This window comes from Zonotrichia albicollis, chromosome 1, assembly GCF_047830755.1.
Source record: "Zonotrichia albicollis isolate bZonAlb1 chromosome 1, bZonAlb1.hap1, whole genome shotgun sequence".
NCBI lineage: Eukaryota > Metazoa > Chordata > Aves > Passeriformes > Passerellidae > Zonotrichia > Zonotrichia albicollis.
The window spans coordinates 51,573,425-51,593,314 of record NC_133819.1 but is presented as its reverse complement, the minus strand read 5'-3'; the positions used below and the strand labels follow the sequence as shown (position 1 = coordinate 51,593,314).

The following is a 19,890-nucleotide window of genomic DNA, read 5'->3' as shown; positions in this document are numbered from 1 at the left end:
CCAGCAGTAAATGTCTAGTCTACAGTAAATGTCTACACAGTAAATGTCTACAGTATTGAAAAGCATAGAAAATCTGGGATTTTAAAGAATTTAAGCGGAATTATTTTCCTACTTAAAAAGAAAGGAGGTGTAAAATTACAGATATAAGGTGTTTTTTAAAATTAAATAAACTATAGTCATCAGGGCAAAAAATTATCTATGTATCTTGAAATTTTTGTTCTTACTGCTTATCATAGAAGAGCAACTCCTAAAAGTTCACCATTTTTTCATCCTCGTTCAGACAAAGCTGCCATTTAACATTAATGATCTGAAAGGTCCTGTTGCCTTTGCAGTGAATATTTCCCTTTCATAGTTCCTTGCTTCCCTCTGATAAATCACAAAGCTAGCATTTTTGCCTATCTACATTCATAGTTTTAGATCTCAAAAATGGGTGAGATCAGAGCTGGGCACTTATGTAGGGCAGTCACAAGGGCCCCCATTAGTTGCTAATGGGAATGGGCAAATAATTACTTGACATTATTGTCAATTCACAATTCAAAGGGACAACAATGAAATCAAGTGGAAGGGGGACATATCTATGGAAGTGTCTTCTACTAATTTTTTATAGGATTGTTTATAGAAGACTTTAAATTACCATAGTGTCACTTACTTTTCTTCTCACTAATTGGAAATTACCATTGCTTGAAGATCATTATTGTATGAGAGTATGTAATTTTGTGATGAATTTTCTAAAACTGTGTTTTAGAAAAATGAAAATTTGATTGAGCCATTCAGTCTTAGAAATCTGACTGCTTAAAATACCTCTTCAAAAATACAGGATTTTGTAGAAGAAAAATAGTTTTTTTATTCCTTCCTGATCTGAAGTTTTTTTGGTTTTTTTTTTTTTTTTTGGTTTTTTTTTTTTTTGTTCAAAATGCCTAAACTTCTCTATAAATATTCCAATTTTCAGTCAGTATTCACTGTGACTGGACAGCAATTGCATGCCTTACCTGACACATTTCTACAAGAGAAGACATTAGCACCTTCTCAAGTCAGGTTGGTTACTGTTATTCAGACTCTAGCATGCTTACTTCTTAAGGACGAACTACAGTAATCATTCTGCAAGTACACAAAAGTGATCTTGCTTGACAAAATGCAAGTCAGCTTGCTGCAATCCCAACGAGTTTGCATTTGACTCTTTTGCTTTTAAAATTCTTCATGATGATTTATTAAATGTTTGGACATGTGAAAGATACTAGACAAATGTGACAGTACTTTCAGGCAGCGTTAAATCACATTAGTTCAAAGCCACATTAATATTTTTTTGTATGCTTATTTGAAAATCGCCCCTTTTGTTATACAGGGAACAGTATTCTTCTCCCTATTTACAGTTTCTTTAGGACATGAAGCTTGATCTCAAGTGGGGCTCTAGATGTTTTTTTTCTAAAAATAAATTTATATTGTTGAAAAATATTAAATAGCTAACTAGAGACAGGCTAGTTTTAAAAGCCATGTGAATGTAGAGCACTGATTTATGGGTGTCATCCACTGTACTCTATCTTTCAAATAACTTTGTCACCTCCTCTAAATTTACACTACAAATTCTTACTATTACCCATTTTGCTGAAGCAGTTAGCCAATATATCCTGGCACTCATTCCTCTTAAGATGAAAAATAGAAGCCAGGTATATAATTTGGTGTAATCTTGTTTATTTACAGAAAATAAGCACAAAGTGCAGGTTCCTTGAGAAGGGTAGGATAAACAAACAGCAGGCAGCTCAGCATCTCAGATAAACCTGCATCAGCTGCTCAGTCAAACTTCACGGTTCAAGGAGTCTCGGTCCCTGTGTCCCCTAAAGATGATTCTCTTGTTTCCTTTTTGGATGCTCCCCACCTCCAGCATCACCAGCATTCAAAACATCCTTGGTCTGTAAAGCCCTCAGTTCATTGCAGTCAGCTTTGAGTGAAGCAGCTGCTACTTAAAATTCCTTGGTTTATTGGTATCTCCTTTATTTTTAGAAAATTTTCAAAAATCAGAACACATCCTCTTCCTTTTTGGTGGCTCATAGGGGAAAGGGAATGTCTTTAAATCTCTGCCAATTGCATCTATCGATATTCTTGTAGTAGAGTTTCTACTATGGTGGGCTTGGCTTTGCTCCACAGTTCCCTTCACAGCCTTTTTCACTGCCTAATGTTTTATTTGTAGTTCTCAGTTTGAGAATGACTTGAAATTAAGGACTAGATGTGATAGACATCTGCTCCATGTGATCTTTATTTTAATGGATTAGCATTACTTCCTATGCGCAATTAACTACAGCAGCCGACCTATTAAAAAAAGCACAAAACTTACTTACAGGAGAAGCAGAAAACAAAACTTGAAAGGCTGGTGAAACAATTAATCAAACAAACAGAAAAGTAAAAATGCCAAAATAACTAAACTCTAAAACAATCAAAAAACCCTCACCTAAAACACAATAAACCAAAAAAAAACCCACCCCATCAACCTCATGTGAATGACCTGCTCAAGTTCTATTAATTCAAAGCATAAATTTGATTAACCAGAGTCAGAAATTATAGCTAAAAAAAGCTTCAGATATGAAGTTTCCATAAAAAACAGATAAAGTGAGAACACAAGATGAAGTAGGTAGACATGAGATGTAGAATATATCCAAATCAGAGCTGCAGGTAATTGAGCTCTAGTGCAAAGACGGGCACAAAGCTCGAGTACACGGACAAGGGTACAGAACAAGCAGTAAGATAATTAAAATAAGGAAGTCTGGTAATGAAGTGAGAAAAGATATGTGGTAGCAGTAAAAGTGGATAAGGGAATGAAAATTTCAGAAAGAAATGTAAGATGTATTCATGAAATGAAAGACTAAAAGCAGCAAAAGCAGAAGAACAAAACTCTTAGCTGGGTTAGTAGAAGTAAGTATCTGTGACTATTGATGTAAGTGAACTCATGGAAGCAGATAAGGACAAAATATTTAAAAACAGTTGAAAAAGTAAAGAAAATATAGTCAAGAGGAAACAAAATGATACAAGAAATTGATGGATTTGATGCATTGTGGGAGATAAGACATCCCTCATCTTCTCTAGAATGAAATGCAATACATTTGTTTACTGTGAGAAACAGTAAACAAGGGCACAGCATGGTTCCCATTGTAAATTTTTTTTGGGGAAAAAAAGAGAAACCATGCATGAGTTTCTGTAAATGGTACTTGTATGCCTGGTGTCTGCAGCAGTTCCTCTAAGACTTTTAATGAATCCATAAAAAGTTATCAAAATAAAAAGAAAATTGAATATATATCAATACTATTTATAATACCTCCTGATTAGACAGATTGTTCCACTCTTTCTTGTTATTAGTTCACATAGTCTACAGCACTGTTATTACTACTTTCCATCATTGGGGATTTAAATAATCAGGAAAGGAATATAGTTAAAAGTCAAGGAAGTATTTACACAACTGGGAGCATGAAACCTTCTGCAAGTTGTTTACAGAATTGGTTTAGATATGATTTTGAATACATAAATATCAATTTGCACAGGAAACACATACCCTGTGTAGACACAGAGGCTCCCACACAAGCGCCAGTCTTTTGAAACTTGAATTCTGTTTTCTAGAAACTTATTTTTCATCTCAAAGAAAAATAAACATGTAGAAATAATTAAATAGATTCTTTTTTTAATGATATATCTATAAAAGAAAATTTTGTCTTTTAAGGCAAGAGATGAAGATGTCCTATTACTGGCCAAATTACATCCTGTGACTCATGACAAATTACAGAAAGAACTTTTTTTTACCCATAGACTGCTCACAAATCTGACAGTGCCAAAATGAAACCAAACCAACCAAAAAACCCAAGCAGACAAACAAAACCAACAAAAAATCCCAGAACAACAAAACAAAACAAAAACAAAATCAAGTAATGAACTCTGTTCTTACCACAACTAATTCTGGTTGCTGAATGACTAAGCATGAGAAGAGGTCTCAGTTGGAGAGAGCAAGTGAAATTAAGGAAGGGGAGCACAGGTGCTTTCAAGTAGAAGAAATTTCTTCAGGTATGTAGCCCAAAGATAGTGTTAAATTTTGCTTCCAAAAAAAGAACATTCCCAGACTGTGAATGGCTCTTAGGTGTAGCTAGACGCCTGGAGGAAATAAAAATATTTAGGTTTAAAGTCCTTTCCTGAAGAGAAGCATTTACCCTCAGCAATTAAGAATCAGCAGTAGACTACTATTGCTGTAATATCTTTGGGTGGTTATATAACACCCTGCAGAAAGGCCTTGATATGTTATAATATTGAGATGTGCAGCAACAGCAGCATGTCTTCACAATTATTGCAGCTGTAGAATAAAACCTGTAAGAGTCTTTTCTTTCAATTTTGAATTCACAATGCTGGGTATGTTGTTTTGCAACCATTCAAACTGGCAAACTAAAGGGAAGCTCTCTTCCTTAAGAAAGCAGTGGGACAAGGTGGGCTGAGCTTTAGATTAGAGACTGGATGTGAGCCCGCCTCAAGTCAGAGGACCACAGACCAGGCTCTGCAGAGGTCTGCTGTTCAAACAGCCTGACAAAGAAGAGAAAGGGTCATAACATAATGCAAAAGCAGTAAAAAAATTCCCTACATGACTTGATACTGAAAGCACACAAGGGAGAAGAAAACAGATGAATGACACAAGTGAGACGTGTCACACACTTGCTTTGTCACATTTTTTTCTGTTCTGTACCAGTAAATGTAAAAATTTACAGTACTCTGCTGGAAACCAGATCCAGCATTCCCATGATTAGAGTTTAATGAATCCAGATCTTAATTTGCATTTAAAAAATTTGCTGTTTTACCTAAATGAATAGAAAATAGTGGCTACAGACTCTCAACTTGCACTCACTGAGCCAATGCTTGGTTGTGCAGGAAGTTCCTTCCCCCAGCTGTGAGGAATCCCCCTGCAGTGAGGGTCTACAGGCAGAGCATGTGCCTTCCTCATCATTCTCAGTGCATTTTCCTGCAAAATCACACAAATTGGCAGCTTAGGCTGCACTGTGGTTTGCAGGACCTGAACAACAAGCACAAATTCCCTCCTGCTGGCTCCACTTTTGAGACAGTCGTGTTGGAATAAAGAAAGGCAGGCGCCGGGGATGGAGAAAGATCCTCATCCTCAGGAGCACAAGTAGTCTGATGGAAAGTCAGATCCTGGCAAACTGTGGGTTTTTCTTCCACAAAACCCAGGGAAAAGAAAAAGAAGAACACAATTCTCTGCTTACTTGGCTAGGGGTAGCTTCAGTTGTAGTCTCTTAGATGAGAGAACATCAGAAGCTTTCCTTTTGCTTGCAAAAAGCTATTAGCCTTTTCCTGGCAGCTGCCACCCCTGGGGTAGAGGAAAGCTCACACCTTTTGTACGTGGCAGGCTCCAGCTCCAAAGACTTTAAAGATTTCAAAGTCCCTGAAAGTGAAGTGCAGCAGTGCTACAAGAGAAGCAACAGAAAAAATGAGGTGGCAATTTTTTAGATCTACCTTCTTTTTATTGTACAAGGCAAGAAAACAAAAAACCCTTCAGAAACCTAAAACCTACTGTTTCCTATCAAACGCTGTTCTCAGGCAGCAGGCAAAATGTTCTCTGAAGTGCTCAAAGGAAATCTGCTCCAAAGAGCTTCAACTTCCTAGTAAAAAAAACCAAAAACCTGGCATTGCATGAAATGTCATTTGTTTCTTTTTTTGTTTTTTGCCCAAATCTCAGAACACATTTGATCCTTCTGATAAACTGGGTATCCTGGATCTCTACAAATGTTGGAAAGTGTGTTTACACCCAAATTTCTTATGTTTCTCAGCATGCTTTCCTGTGCCATGTGTTTCATGCTGACTTGTCTCCAAGTCTATCTTCTTTATTTTGATACGGAGTGGTTACTTAGAGTTAAAGCTTAACGGGGTAGTTTTGCATTTTTTATAACTCTGTCATTCAAGTCCATGTATAATTATTTGAAAAAAGCAAGTAAAAAATTCTTTAGCAAAGTAGTGTGTGCATTCAGTTACAGGAAAACTGTAAGACTAGCAAAATAATAAAGGAGAATATTTTCCTTCTAAAATTCCAACCTAAATAATGGTGTGCTGCAAGTAATCAAGCTCCAGTTTATCTTAATATAAAGCTTTCTGTGGCTGGGATATAAAATTAAATTACCATTGCCTTTCCAGCAAGAAAGCACTGTCTTTGAACTGACTACAGATCAGGTTTTGCAACCATTACATTCCCTTTCTTCCTGTTTCTTTTCTCCCAGATGAAATCAAGTGATGTCTTACTTCAGGGCAGTAGTAGCTTTGACTATATTTCTAAATTTAGCAACATGTTCTGGATGGGATGGGCTTTATCTCTTTGGCAAGACTTACAATAAAGATGACTGTTCTGAATAACTGCAAAGGATAAAATTAAGCTTTCTCTTGCTCAATCTCCATAGATAACTGGTCAGAGAATAAATAGATTGCTGTTTAAGGAAGATTATTCTCAAGAAATCAACATCCTCTGTTTCTCCGCAGCTTATATAAATCCCCTGGTGACCATTCCATTTTGCTGGCACAGGTGTACAGCTCTGCCAGTTTATTTGCCTCTGCCCCTTCTCCACTGATAAGGTTTCCCTCACAATATTCCACACTGGAATTGGTGGTTGAGTCCTTTGTGTGAGTAGGTTTCACACACAAAACTTTTGGGCTGAAGATCTAGCTACATTGGACTACTGCACTCTGCAAGTTATTCAGCAACACCATCCAGCAAGTGTTTTCTGTCAGATGGTGTTGAACATACCTCTCCCACCTGCCCTTGTTTTATTACCTGAAAATGTGGTAAAATCAGACTGTTGATCTTTTGAAATCTGAAAAATTAAGGGAATTTTGTGGCCATCTGGATTTTCTCCATGCTGGCCTGGCCGTAGGGAATTGAGGTGGGCAAGAGGAATGTCAGTGCTGTGCCGTGCTGGGAGTTCTCTGACCACACTCCTAGAAGCAGCTTTGAGTCGATATCTCTGTGCAAGGTTTGCCAGCAGGTGGAAAGTCCTCTGACTTTCTGGTCTGAGTCTAGATGGGTTACTGGTGAGAGCATGTGGCTGCTCAGGGAAGGGGTGAAAAAATCCAAAAATAGGTTTATTTTTGGCAGCTGGAGTTGTGTCTGTCAGGGCAAAGACACAACCTTAGTCTGACACATATCGAACTTCTAGGGATGAAGCAGATTTCTGAGCTTTGCCTTCCTCATTACAGAGGTTTAAATTGCTTGATCCTTTGGCTACTGTACTGCTAGAAGACAGTCACAGGATACTAAACAGATAAAGGATCTGAAACAATGGTTTTCTTCAGATTTTCAGATCAGCTTTCTAGGTTTCTCCCAACCACTGCTGTGCTGTCTGCATTTTCAGAAATGCCCCCAAGAAAAGTACCTGAAAAAGGCATATTACTTCTGTGTTGATTTATGGTTTTGTTGTGGAGTTTTTTTTTTCCTCCAAAGAAGTATCAGTTTGCTCCCTGACATTCAGTCCTGTGCTTCTGAACATCAAAAGTTGTACTTCAGCTTCCCAGCTTTGACAGCTGAAAATAAAAGTAGAAGGTGACTGAGCAGGCAGGTGCAGCAACAAAAAATGTAGCTCTGCTTTCTCCCCTTGCTATATTTTATTTCTCTATGTTTTTTGTATTTCTTCTTATTTCTTTGCACATATGAAAAATTAGGGGAAATTGTGATTGCTCTTTGTCATCCCTGGGTTCTTAGTGGTAACTGTCAGATGTGGAACACAGCAGCTCTGCCAGAGGTGTGTGAGCAAACCCTCTTTTCTATTCCCATTAGTTTCAGGTGGCTTTTCCCTGCTCAGTTTTCTCTCTGCTTCTGGCCCAGATACAGAGAGGGGCACACACAGAGCAGGACTAATCACTGTCTTTTTCTAGCTGTGATGCAGAAAGTTATCTCCTTGGTGATAAATGTTTAGATTGTCTGTACTTCATTTGGAATAACAGAATAAAATAAAATCAAATGCTGAGAGGGGTGAGAACTTCTAATGTAAAATACCTCTGACCCCCCAAAAAATTCTACAAAAGCTGCTTCTACATGAAGTCTACTTGACATGGTGGTGGCAAAGAATGCAAATTTCCCTCTGAGAATTTTCCACAATCCAAGAAACTTCACAGTTCAAAACCAAATAATTATCTTCATTTTATGCTATCTGTTGCCACTGGACCTGTAACAAAAAACTGAGATGATTTTTTTTTTAGTTTTTAGTCCTCTGGAAACTACTGTAGGATTTCTACCACAGGGTACTTCTGTGTTTAGCTCACTGTCAGAAATTCCTGGTCACCAGCCCTCTGAACATTGCAGCTTCCATATGAACCTGGCAGGCTAAGGAAGGCTGAGCAGCTGCTGCTAGGCAAAGAAAGACCTTAAATACCTGAGATGTTAATAGGTGTGCTAACCACCATAAAAAGAATTTTAGCCTAGTGCAGAGTAGGACAGGTGAAATGAAAGGAACATTACACAGAGCTTTGGAGAGGGATGAACAGAAGGTGAGCCACAGGATCCATAGGTTTCTGGGGCTGGGGTTGCAATGTGACAGTTTGGCTTTTGAGTTTTGTCTGTCAGGAAGAAACAAAAAAGTGAAAAACCACTACTGGGAACCAGAAAAACAAGGAGAAAATTCAAGGTGTGCTGGTACAATGATGCTCAGAGTGAGACAGAGAGCAGAGCTTAGAGTGCTGAAAAAATAAACTTCCAATTCTTGTTCATTTTCATTGTATTTAGGGAAGCAAAACTTGTATACATTCCTTAAAAAGAAGGATTGCATGCAAGCAATACTTGACTACATCATGAGTCAGAGAGAAGTCAGCAAGACTGCATATTGGCTAATCATTCATGCTAATGTGTTTGGGGTGGATTAATTGGGGAAGAGCTTGCTCTGTGAAATCTCCTGTGTTATGCTATGTTTTCCATCTTCTTTTGGCTTATAAAGGTTTCCACTGATGGCATTGACCCTAGTATAGTGAATCAAGACTACCAATAATACATATGCTTTTATCAGAGTTTGCAGACCCCTAGAGCAATCCACAGACTTTATAAACATCTGTGATTAGGAGATAAAAATAAACAAGGTATGCTTGTGACCAGCTGCTCTCAAATATCTTTACATGTCTATTTCAATAACACTTATTAAAAACCTCTTACCTCATAAGTAGAGTGGCAGAGGTAGCTTGACATGCTATTTGCATTTTTTTAATATGTATGTTTGTGTTTTAGCACAGCAATTTTTAAAAATTTTATTCCATTACAGAAATTTCTTAGACAGCTCTTGTCCAGCACATGGGAAGCAATGCATCAGAACATGTGTGAAGATGACTTCACATGTCGTGGGGAAGTTAACATCACTGCATCATCCCAAAAGCAAAGGCAACAAAAGTTAATGATATTTATCTCCTGCTTTCACAGAGAAATATCACAGGAGACTGCAGAGATTACATATTGAGGGACAATTTCACCCATCACTGAATGAAATTCATTCACCTCTGTATCATATCTCTGCTTTGAAATGCTCCCATTATGTGCATTAATGGACCAATAAAACCTTTCTTGGTATGCTTTAACACTACAGAATATTTCTTCCTGTAGTAGGTACTGACTGAGTGAAATGGTTCATCTTGCTATATTTTTTTTTTTTTGTTATTTCAAATGTTTATTTTTATTTTTGGCACATTTCAGTGTAAGCTACTCAGGCAGATATCTCTCCTTGTGAATATCTTGAAGATAACAGCTTGGTTAGTTTGTTCTATAAAATACTCGGGTCACTAAGTGTTGTGTGTCCTGATGATCATAAAGCACATGATTTCTTACAAAGTATCTCTTAGACCACTTAAAAAGTAACACTGAGATTATTCTCTAACACAGAGATTTGAACTTGATTTGCTATACAATTTCTTTAATCATTCTCTTGATAGAGAGGGATTTAAGCATTAATTGTATCAGTGGTCTATGCAGAAAAGTGGGAAATCATTTTGATCTGACCCAATTCTTAAGATATATGGGTTTTTTTTTTTAAATTTCAGCAGATGAACAATTTTTTGCTTAAGTCAAAGAATCCACTCATGCCTAATTTTATCATGTGTTTGGAAAACTTTGAATGAGACTATAATCTTCAGAGCCTTCTTTCAATGTCAGCATCCCTGACTGGTCTTGGATTATAAAACAACTAGAGATTAGCCCTTTGTGCTGACGTTGGTTTCTGCTGCACTTACAGACTGTGAGGAACACTTTCACTGGTGAGGAATTCATAGAAATCAGTGAGGTCAAGTGGCAGTCAACCTTGAAACTCTCCAATTGGCATTTTCAAAGCTTTCCAGGCTCAGGAAACAAGAACCCTTACAGACTTTCAAGGACACAAGACTAAATTTTCTGGAGACAAAGCTTTTGTATGACGTAGGCTGGAAATATAAATGTAGCTTCCTTCATAACCTTTAATGTCTCTTAAAAATAGGCATTGAAGGTGTGATGGTGGCCACAAGGGTTTCAGGATGAAGAGAGACAAGAATGTTGATTCCATGTTCAGAAGGCTTGATCTATTATTTTATTATAACTATACTACATTATAACTATACTAAAAAGAGAGAGAAGTTCTCAGAAGGCTAGCTAAGCTAAGAATAGAATAAAATGAATAACAAAGATCTGTGTCCAGGCAGAGAGCGAGAGCAGCTCTGCCGTGAGTGGTCAGTAAATCCAAACATCCCCAGGAGACCAATCACGGAGCCACCTGTTGCATTCCACAGCAGCAGATAACTATTGTTTACATTTGTTGCTGAAACTTCTTTCTCAGCTTTAGCAGGAAAAATCCTAAAGAAAGGTTTTTAATGAGAAGATGTCTGTGACATGAAGGCACTGAGAAAATCCAAGAGGATCCCTTTGCTTCCAATTTATGTCTTGTCAGCATTTAAGATAGAAAGTAGCACACTATAGTAGAGGAGAACTACAAGTTCTCACTATCTGGAAGGTTTCAGGACACTTCACAGAATATTCTAAATTGGAAGGAACCCACAAATTTTATTGAATCCAGCTCTTGAGCGCATGGCCCATATGAGGATCAAACCCACAACCTCGGCATTATTAGCACTGTGCTCTAACCAATTAATCACATTGGCCCCATACATGGCATGAAATGGATGCTGTTAGGCTATGAACTAAGGCAGATTTTACAGTTTTTACCTGATTCTCTCTTTGATTTGTTATTTTGCATGCTCATCTTCTTTGAGGTTGCTGCCTCAGGGTACGCCATGCCTCTTCCTGTGTTCAGCCACTCCTTTGCTTTTTCACTCTTGGATCTAATTTGCTTTCCTTTAACTTTAAAGCTCCTTTGTCCCTTTAAAGGTCCATTATTAACTGAATCATAGATTTCCATGATCCGTTTTCTCTTTATCCCTCTATGATCCTTTTGCTTTTTATTTCTCTCTTTGACATGTCTTGAATCTCCGTTACTTGCCCCAGTGAATTTAATTTACTCTTTTAATTACTGAATTTGATCCATGGCCCCTTAGTTCCCCTCACTAGTGCCTTCAAAAAACAATGTCTAATCTAAAACAGCATAGATTTATGTTCTGATAATCTGGTAATCTCCTGATTTTTTCTGGAATACTGTCACCTGGCAGTAAGATATGCCCCATACACACTGATGTGTGTTCCTCTGGGAAAACAGTGCAACAGTTGTGGCAGTTTGTGTTCCAGAAGGTTCTGTGAGCAGTGTGACCAGAACTGGGTAGGAGAAAGCAGGCCTGATTCATCCTTTCAACCATTCTCAGCCATGTTATCGAGACCTTGGTGTACTTTTCTACTCTGCATTCCCTTACCTGATATTTATGTGCTGACCTTAGTGTATCAGCTGAGGAATATGTTCTAAGCAGTGCCCAGCCTCTGTTAGTATTGCAATCAAAGGAAAAATCAGTGGTATTGAGGCTGTATCCATTGTACAGAAAGGAAATATAGTCTGGACCTGAACCAGCTTCTGCTATTACTCAGACAGGTACCCAAAATATGTTTCAATTTGCTCCACATAATTTGTGAGCTTGATGTAGAAATGCTTTTGCTCCTTTTCATTTAAAAACAATAAACCCCAAAACTTTAAAGCTGCAAAAATGTAATTTTTAAAAGAGGCATTTTTCTACATCTAGTGATGGAGAAAAATATTTCTAAACTTCAGCCAGCAGTCATTTAATTAAATATTAACTATCTTTTATTATTTCTAGTCAGATTATCAGCTGTAGCAGAGAAGTGGTAAAAAGACATAGCATCTTAGAGTCATGAGACACATCAACACTTCCTAGGGAACATTTTGATAAACATAGAAAGAAAAAGAAACCATCATGTTAATAATGGTGGGGATGACCTTAACGTTTGGGATGCTAAGGCTATTGTAATCTTTACTTCCTTCCCTGGAGTAATATTTATTTCAGTGATCATCTGAATTTGCAAATAGAAATGGAAGAGCAGGGCAATGTGAGATGGATTGAGGACAGAAATTTTTTTTAAAGAGGTCATGTTTTAACATTTTCATCTGTGTTCAACAACTGGCTACTGGAGTTATGTCCCTGAGTTTTAACTAGTAGCTGTGTAATGTACTATTGTATCAAAGTGATGAAGAAGCATTTTCAGTTAATCTCTATCTGGAACTATGTAACTTCACAGTACTCAAATTTATTTCAGTCTGACTGTAGAAAGGCGAATACATTAGAACATAACTTCAAAAGGATTTTCTAAAATACAGTAAGCCGGATTTTATCACTTTCAGTTACTGTAAGCAGCATCTTGAGTGAAGGTGACAGGAAATGGCGATGTAGTCCAGCTATATTTACTAATTGTTTATCTGATTTCTGGCATTATTCCTCACATTTCTCCTTCTTCTGTCAAGCTTTAATAATAAATTACTTTGAGGCATTTACTGGCATCCAACTTCATGTCTTTGAGTGTCATTTTCTCTTCGTTGTTGTTGCAGTAATGCATTGGGAGTCTAAATTACAGGGCTAGATAGCAGTGGCTCAGAATCTCTTTTAACCACCAATAGTGGGTCTGGCAGAGTAGCTTCTGAAGGTGTTTTATTGACAAAAAGGGGCATTTAACAGATGTTTATCTTATTGACCCATGCTCCTCTTTTGCCCACAGAGCTCACTGCAGGTCTCTTTAGGACGTTATTATAGTGATTTTTTGAATTATTAAATAAATAATCAACCCAAAATATTCCAGTGAAATGCCTGCGTTCTCATCCCAATCAAAAATCCTATTGCAACTTGTTGAACAAATCTTTGTCTTTTACGCTCTAGCACATCCGTCTCATCTGGCATCTCATCAAGGCTTCACAGTCCCTGGTTAGCAACTCCTAAACATTAGAACCATATTTAGGACATGAACTCTAAAATATATCAGGTACCACATGGGAGGAATATTTCATGTATAAAGAATAAAAAAGACTGACTGTGTACTGAGCTTTTAAAATAAATAATAATATAAAACATAGGTCCAAATAAAAAAGTTATATATATATATATATATATATATATATGTAATTTTTGTTCCTACACCTGGAATCATGTTTTAGGTGGCCCAGAAAGCAGCTTTCTGCATCCTGTAGGATCTGTCTCTTAGTGATTTCCCAACTTGAAGCTGCATTCCAGTGTGTATAGATAAATGCAGTTGAATGTAAAAAAGCTTGGAAAAATCCTGTCATGAGAAGAAAGTTTGCATAAAAAGTATTCAAAAAGTGAATCTGACAAATGCAGTATGTAAAGCTAGGAACCCTCTTACTCACACCCTATTTCATCCTTAAAGAATGAAGCATCGCACTAGAGAAGCTTTATGGGAAACAGTTTTAAGTTGGCATAGTTGTTTTACTATCTGGAAATCAATTTCAACCTTGGACAGTGGAGCTTCCAATTTTAGTGTCTGTTGTTGATAGCGATAACTAGCAGGGACTGAAGGGACTCGTGCAAGTGGTTAATTTCAGGTTTTGCCATGATGTCCAGCACCAATAGGATGGTATTTTGTGTACACAAAGTCCCAGGAAGACTGGCACCACATTGATTACCTTTTGTGAAGGAGATAAGCCTCTTCCATCCCAAAATGAATGGGCTCACCAGTGTCATTTATATATATATGTGTGTGTACATATTTAAAGATTAAGTCTTGCAGCTTGCTGAGAATTCATGGAGTTGGACAAGTTTATTACTGTGGATTCATAGGCACAAGCTGAGTAGTTGGAATTTTTACATTTGCTCAACAATTCTGCTAAACCCACTTTATTCCCTAAAGCACATAGTGTTTATTCTGTTTTTTCAGCAAAGTACAACTATTGATTATGAGATAGCATGTACACAAAAATCCTGCAACGAAACAAAAAGACCTACAATAAAACAAAAAGCCTGTCAGTTTAAGTTTACCAGAGGTTCAGTATAAGGAATTTTGGAGCTTTCATTAGTTGAACTCCACACACAGAGGTTAATTCAAGTTAACCCCATTGACTGACAGAGCACTAAATGGATTTAAGTTGCAGTTCCATTACGTGCTTTCCTCTGTGGTGAATCCAGTGTTGGAAATCTCTGAACTCACACCTGTGTCTTCCATGGAAACAACTTCTCCCCATTTTTGGACTGTATTTCTCTGGTCCTTCACCTAAATGACAACTGCTGGGGAGACCACTGGATCACTGGGTTAGGAGTCACCTTGGGAATCACAGCTTTGACTCTATTTGCATCATGGCACTGATGCCTCAATGTGAAGCCTAGGTCTCCAAGCACTGCAAAAGCTCACCTGCAGGGAGCATGAAATGCAGCCCTGGGACTTTCAGACCTCCTTATGGCAGTTTCATCAGGAGAAATGGGGCAAATGTACCCCTAGGCCCCCTCTTCAGAGTGCAGTTGACTGGACAGCTACCACATCCCACAGTTTGCTTTTTTGAGTAGCCTTGTCCTGCTCTCCCCTCTGTGGATCCACCAAGACACCCTTGCCCTATTCTTGATGCCCAGTTCCCACCTGTAGATCCCAGCACTTCTGTATTTGCCTGAACAATTACCTGACTGCACAGCAAACCAATGCAGCCAGCCAGCCTGGCAGGCTCACTCACTTTTCCCCTGCTGGGTTGGATCTCTGCCACACCAGTGATTGTGCCCTGAGGCTGTGCTTTTATGGACGTTTGCCAAGGAAACTCAAGAGCTGCTTCCCTGCCCCCCTGCCATGCCTGCTGTGCTTGTCCTGCTGTTTGCTGGGCATTACAAGGAACCAAGACAACACGGGATCTGGAGACAGAAATTTCCTCCTCTTTTAGCTAGAGTGCTTCACCACTATTACTTCTCTCCTGCAAACAGCTGAACCATGGGACAGAAATTGCTGAAGCCACCTAACACAGAGATGTTACAGGAGCCTCAAACTGATGTTGAACAGTAGGCAGTAGGTATTTTTTTTCCTTAAGTTTTTGTTTTGGTCTTTGTATTACGCCATTTTATTTGGGAAAACTTTCTTTTATTTAGAGCTAAGAAGGATTAGTCCTTAATCTGCTTGGGAAAAGACAAACAGTGCCTTTTAATAAATGTGTGATAATAGGCAAACAAATTCCTCTTTGAGTTTTCTAGGCCTGTTAGTGTCTATGCTGTGTAGGTTAATGATCTATTAAATCATAGTGACTCTTATTCTTGGTCACTGTATGCCTTATGGATTTTTCAACCTAACAGATTTTTTCTCATCCCTTTTGAGAGTTCAGCCCTCACCTTTGACTAGTTGGCTATGAATACAACTAACTTGAATGTGAGGCTCATAGAAAGGGAGAAAAGATATGGGATTTAGAAGGAGAATTTATGTGCTTCCTCTTCTCTCTCCAGCAAACATCTTTCTCTAGACATAACGCAAACCAAACTGGCAGAATGGGGAAGATTATATCCTTAACAGCATTTATCATGACATAGTATACTGTCCATCTTGAATTATCACAGGGGAATTGCAGCCAAATAATATGCAATTAGTCATTAGTATTACAGGATTTGTTGTCAGGGCTTATTCATTCTTTGGGGTTAGGAAAACAACTGGCTGGTCATCAGAGAATGAACAAATGGTTCCCTGACACCTTTTTCCTCATTCCACACCTCCCCTCCCACCTGCTCTCATTTCTTCTCTCTGATTGCTCTCATGTCCTTTTTGATGAGGTATTAATAATAGCAAGGGTGCTAACCTACTTTTCTTCAAACTGTTAAAGCAGCAGAGCACAGCCACAGTGCCAGACAGCAGCTGCTGGTCAGGCAGTGGGTTACAGCAGAATTAGAAGCACTGCACTCACAAATTTTCTTTGGTTTTGCTTTGTTCTTTTCATTTGTGTTCAGGAACAAAGAACACGGAGAGTGGGAATGGGGAAGAGAAGAGTTTGTTGAGAGAGAACAGAAAAGAGAATCCAGTTGAAAATAGTGCCCCAAATTGGTCCAACCTGTCTCTATGTTTTATGTGAATTACTCTCAGTGTATTTCTGAGCACCTCTGGGGTCGTTGAGATATGGCAACAGCAAGAAATTGGAGTCCAAACTCCACCCCCAGATAATGAACATAAAATGAACCCTACAGCTCCAAGCTTGTATGAACTTACACCTGATGGTGTGGGTTATTATTTTATGGTGATACCAGTTGTTTCCCCCATTTAGAAATGTTCTTTAGGAAGAATATAGTAGTAGAGATAGCAAGCTGCAAATGTTGTATTTTTATGTTGATGACCCCAATCTTTCTTGTTTCCTTAAAATGCAGAAAATACCTGTAATGAATTTAGTGAAATTTGCTCATTGTAAATGGCGAAATAAATTGTTGCATATCTGTTCAGCATGCTGTCACAAGACAGTTATGTTTAGGAATATTAAAAAAATATTCAAAATAAATAATTTGACTAGAAGGAAACATTTCATACTGCTTTTAAATATGTGGGGTCATCCAGGGAAGTTTTGGAATGAAATATCACAACATAGGTTGAAGTGTTTGTTCACTAAATCATTGCTCTCAATCTGCATTTTCTGACAATGTAAGGTAGAATTTTAGATGTGAGGTACTGAGCTTTTTCTCACACATCAACACATGAGGAGGCTGTTTTATAGATGATTCTTACATTCCAGTTAGCCTGTACTTAAGAAAATGTCTGAAAAAAAGACAAGTTGTCAGGTCTATTTGGAGACTGTGTTTTTTTCCTGTACAGACCGGAACAGTCTACACCTAAAATAGCCTTTTTGGGGAGAACCTAACCAATGAAACAAAAATCCCACCAAGCTTTGTCTTAATTAAAAAGTTTAAAAGTAAGACTTATTCCACTCTCTTGAATCAAAGAAACAGCTCCACAGGCAGACAGAGCATCCACTGAGCTTACTTTCCATTTTGTACGCAGCAGAAAGCCCTGATCTGTTATTAAACCCAGCTGAAGGCACATGCTTTACTCCACACAATCCTTCACTGTCTTTCCTCTACTGCGATCGCTGTGAGATAGGTTCTAAGACATTAGTCAAAAGCAATGTTTTCTCAGGAAAAGGTCCAAGAAACACCTAATCTCTCTTAAAATCATTCTGAGAGCTCATTTATTTAGCTCAGGAATCTTTAGTCAGATGTCAATAAGAGGCAAAACTACTTGAATCAGATTACACAAAAGGACTTTCTCTCAATAAAATAAAGGTTTGAACCCCATTCTGGTACATTATTCCTGCCTTGCAGCTCCTTGAATTTTAAATCCACTTTCTGTGGTTACTTTTGGAGACACCATTCCCCTGGTACAGTTCAAGAAGTCCTTGAGATTATGGATTCACTGCAATCTTTTTATTTAGAAAAATAACAAAGGCACATTAAAAAAACACATGGAAACGGGGAAAACCTATTTATGCCCAAGAATCTTAAGAAGACAGGGTGGGCCTCTGGAGTTTTGCCACTGCACAGCCATGGTAAGCACTATCCACTTAAGATAGGAGCAGTTTTTTAGGACGTCAGTACAGTGGAAAACGGAGCATGGTGCAGAGCTGTTAAGAGACTTGTATGTGACAGCACCATGTAGAGAAAATTGTTTGGTCTTTAGCACCTCTCTAATCTGCTTGATTGCTCTGTAACAGCTTAGGAGCAGCTGCTCCTGCTTCTGTTTCTGCAGGTTATACAGATTTCCATACCTGAGCTTCTCTGCACTGAGGGAGAAACTGTGCCCTAAGTCTCCCTGCAAAGGAGAGACAAGAAGGCTCTCCTTCCATATCTGGTTAGCTCATTTGTGCAGAAATGTTTTGTCAGGTCCTGTGTTGATGCTGAGCTAGTTGGCTTTGTACTGGGATATCAGCTCTGCTCCTGCTGTCTTACAGGAGTTAGAGTCACCATCTGTCACGTCTCTGTACAGTGAACTGTGTGCTGCTAACAGTCTGGTGACACTGACTGCAAAGTTCACCACAGTGATATGCCAATGAAAAATCACCTTTGGGGATCTCTGTCTACACAGACATGATTTGAATATTTCCTAGGAAGTGTTTGCGCTCCAAAAAGTCAACCCACAATGCTTACTGATCTGGAGTTTGATACTAAATCTTATTTGTTCCTCATAATCTTCAAGTCATTTGCCCCATGGCATATCCTGCACATGTCCTCAGACGTCCTTTGGAGTTCAACAACAGCAGTTCACTCTCACCTTTACACTTCCAAAACAAATCCTACCCCCAATGATGAAACCTAGCTGGTAGAATTCGTGGTTGAAACAATACTGTCACCTTGATAAATAAGGCAGACCAAAGATGCTTACTTACCATCTTCAGATGGGTACGGTGGCAGAAAATTCTCTCTCATATGGACTCCTCTGAGCTAGGGTTTATATAATGATCTTGAAGCCAATCAAGGTATGATTTTTCATACCTCTACTTGCCAATTACTCAGAGCAAATCTATCCTATCCGGAAAGGAAGACTGTTTTTTAGGCACCATGATTCAAACAAAGGCCAAATAAGAACAGGAAAGACTGGATAGACTCATTTTATATCCTTTTTCTGAAGAAAACATTTCTGTTGGCTACTGTCCTAAGAGCTGTCAAAGCAATTGCTGTAGGAGCACACCTTATGGGTTTATGATCTACTTCTCTTCAGGTGGAAATACTGTATGCGCTCCTTTGAAAAGGTTTGGGAATTGGTATTTTGACAGAGCACCTTAAAAAAGCACTATGTCATGAAACATAGTGCAAAATAAAAACAATATACTAGTTAATGGTTCTTTTGTTTTACATTTTCTTGCTTTCTCAAGAAGCAGTGTAGTCTCAAAGTAGCTTATGTATAAATCTCTTTAAAAAATCCCTGTTTGATATCACTCCATTTCCTCTCCTCTGCCTTTCTCTCTTTGCTTCCTGCGCTCCTTTATGGGGTTTAGTGAGTGAGATGTGAGTTACATTGACAGAACAAACATGATAAATTCCTGCTGCCCTATGAAATTTGTTCAGTCGAGTTCCTCTGCTGCTGCGAATCTTAATGCTGTTCTCAGGCAGAGTTTTCAATCCATCAGATACTGTACAGATGCATATGTGCACCACAGCGGGAAGATTTATGGGCTTCTATTTTTAGAATTGCATGTTTTGGCACCTCCATGCTGTTCATTTGCCCAAACTGTATTCTGCTAATTAAACCTTAAGACCTAAATTATAATGTACTTAGGGATGTTCAGCCAGTGAAGCAATGCGGTTGCCTGAACATTTCTCGATTGCATCCATTTATATATGAAATCATTCTCTTGTGAAGTAAAGGTACTGTAATGCCATATTTTTCATTTTGAAAGGAAAACTTGCATTGCTTTTCATGAACATCTCAATGCACAGTTATGTTATTTTTTGCTATTTCAGCACATTTAATATATGTGTACACTTAATTCAATGATAGAATAGTTTGTAGTTTGAAAAACTCTTGAT

The 19,890-nt window shown here is 38.2% G+C and overlaps 1 long non-coding RNA gene across 4 annotated transcripts in view; it reads left to right on the top strand.

The window, feature by feature from the left end:
* Positions 1-15,213: 15,213 nt before the first annotated feature.
* The window catches only part of LOC102066250 (uncharacterized), a 125,448-nt gene continuing 120,771 nt past the window's right edge, over positions 15,214-19,890 (top strand). For all 4 annotated transcript variants that reach the window (XR_012580441.1, XR_012580440.1, XR_012580442.1 and 1 more), the window contains exon 1: positions 15,214-15,409. This is a non-coding gene — a long non-coding RNA (uncharacterized LOC102066250). The remainder of the gene's footprint in view (positions 15,410-19,890) is intronic.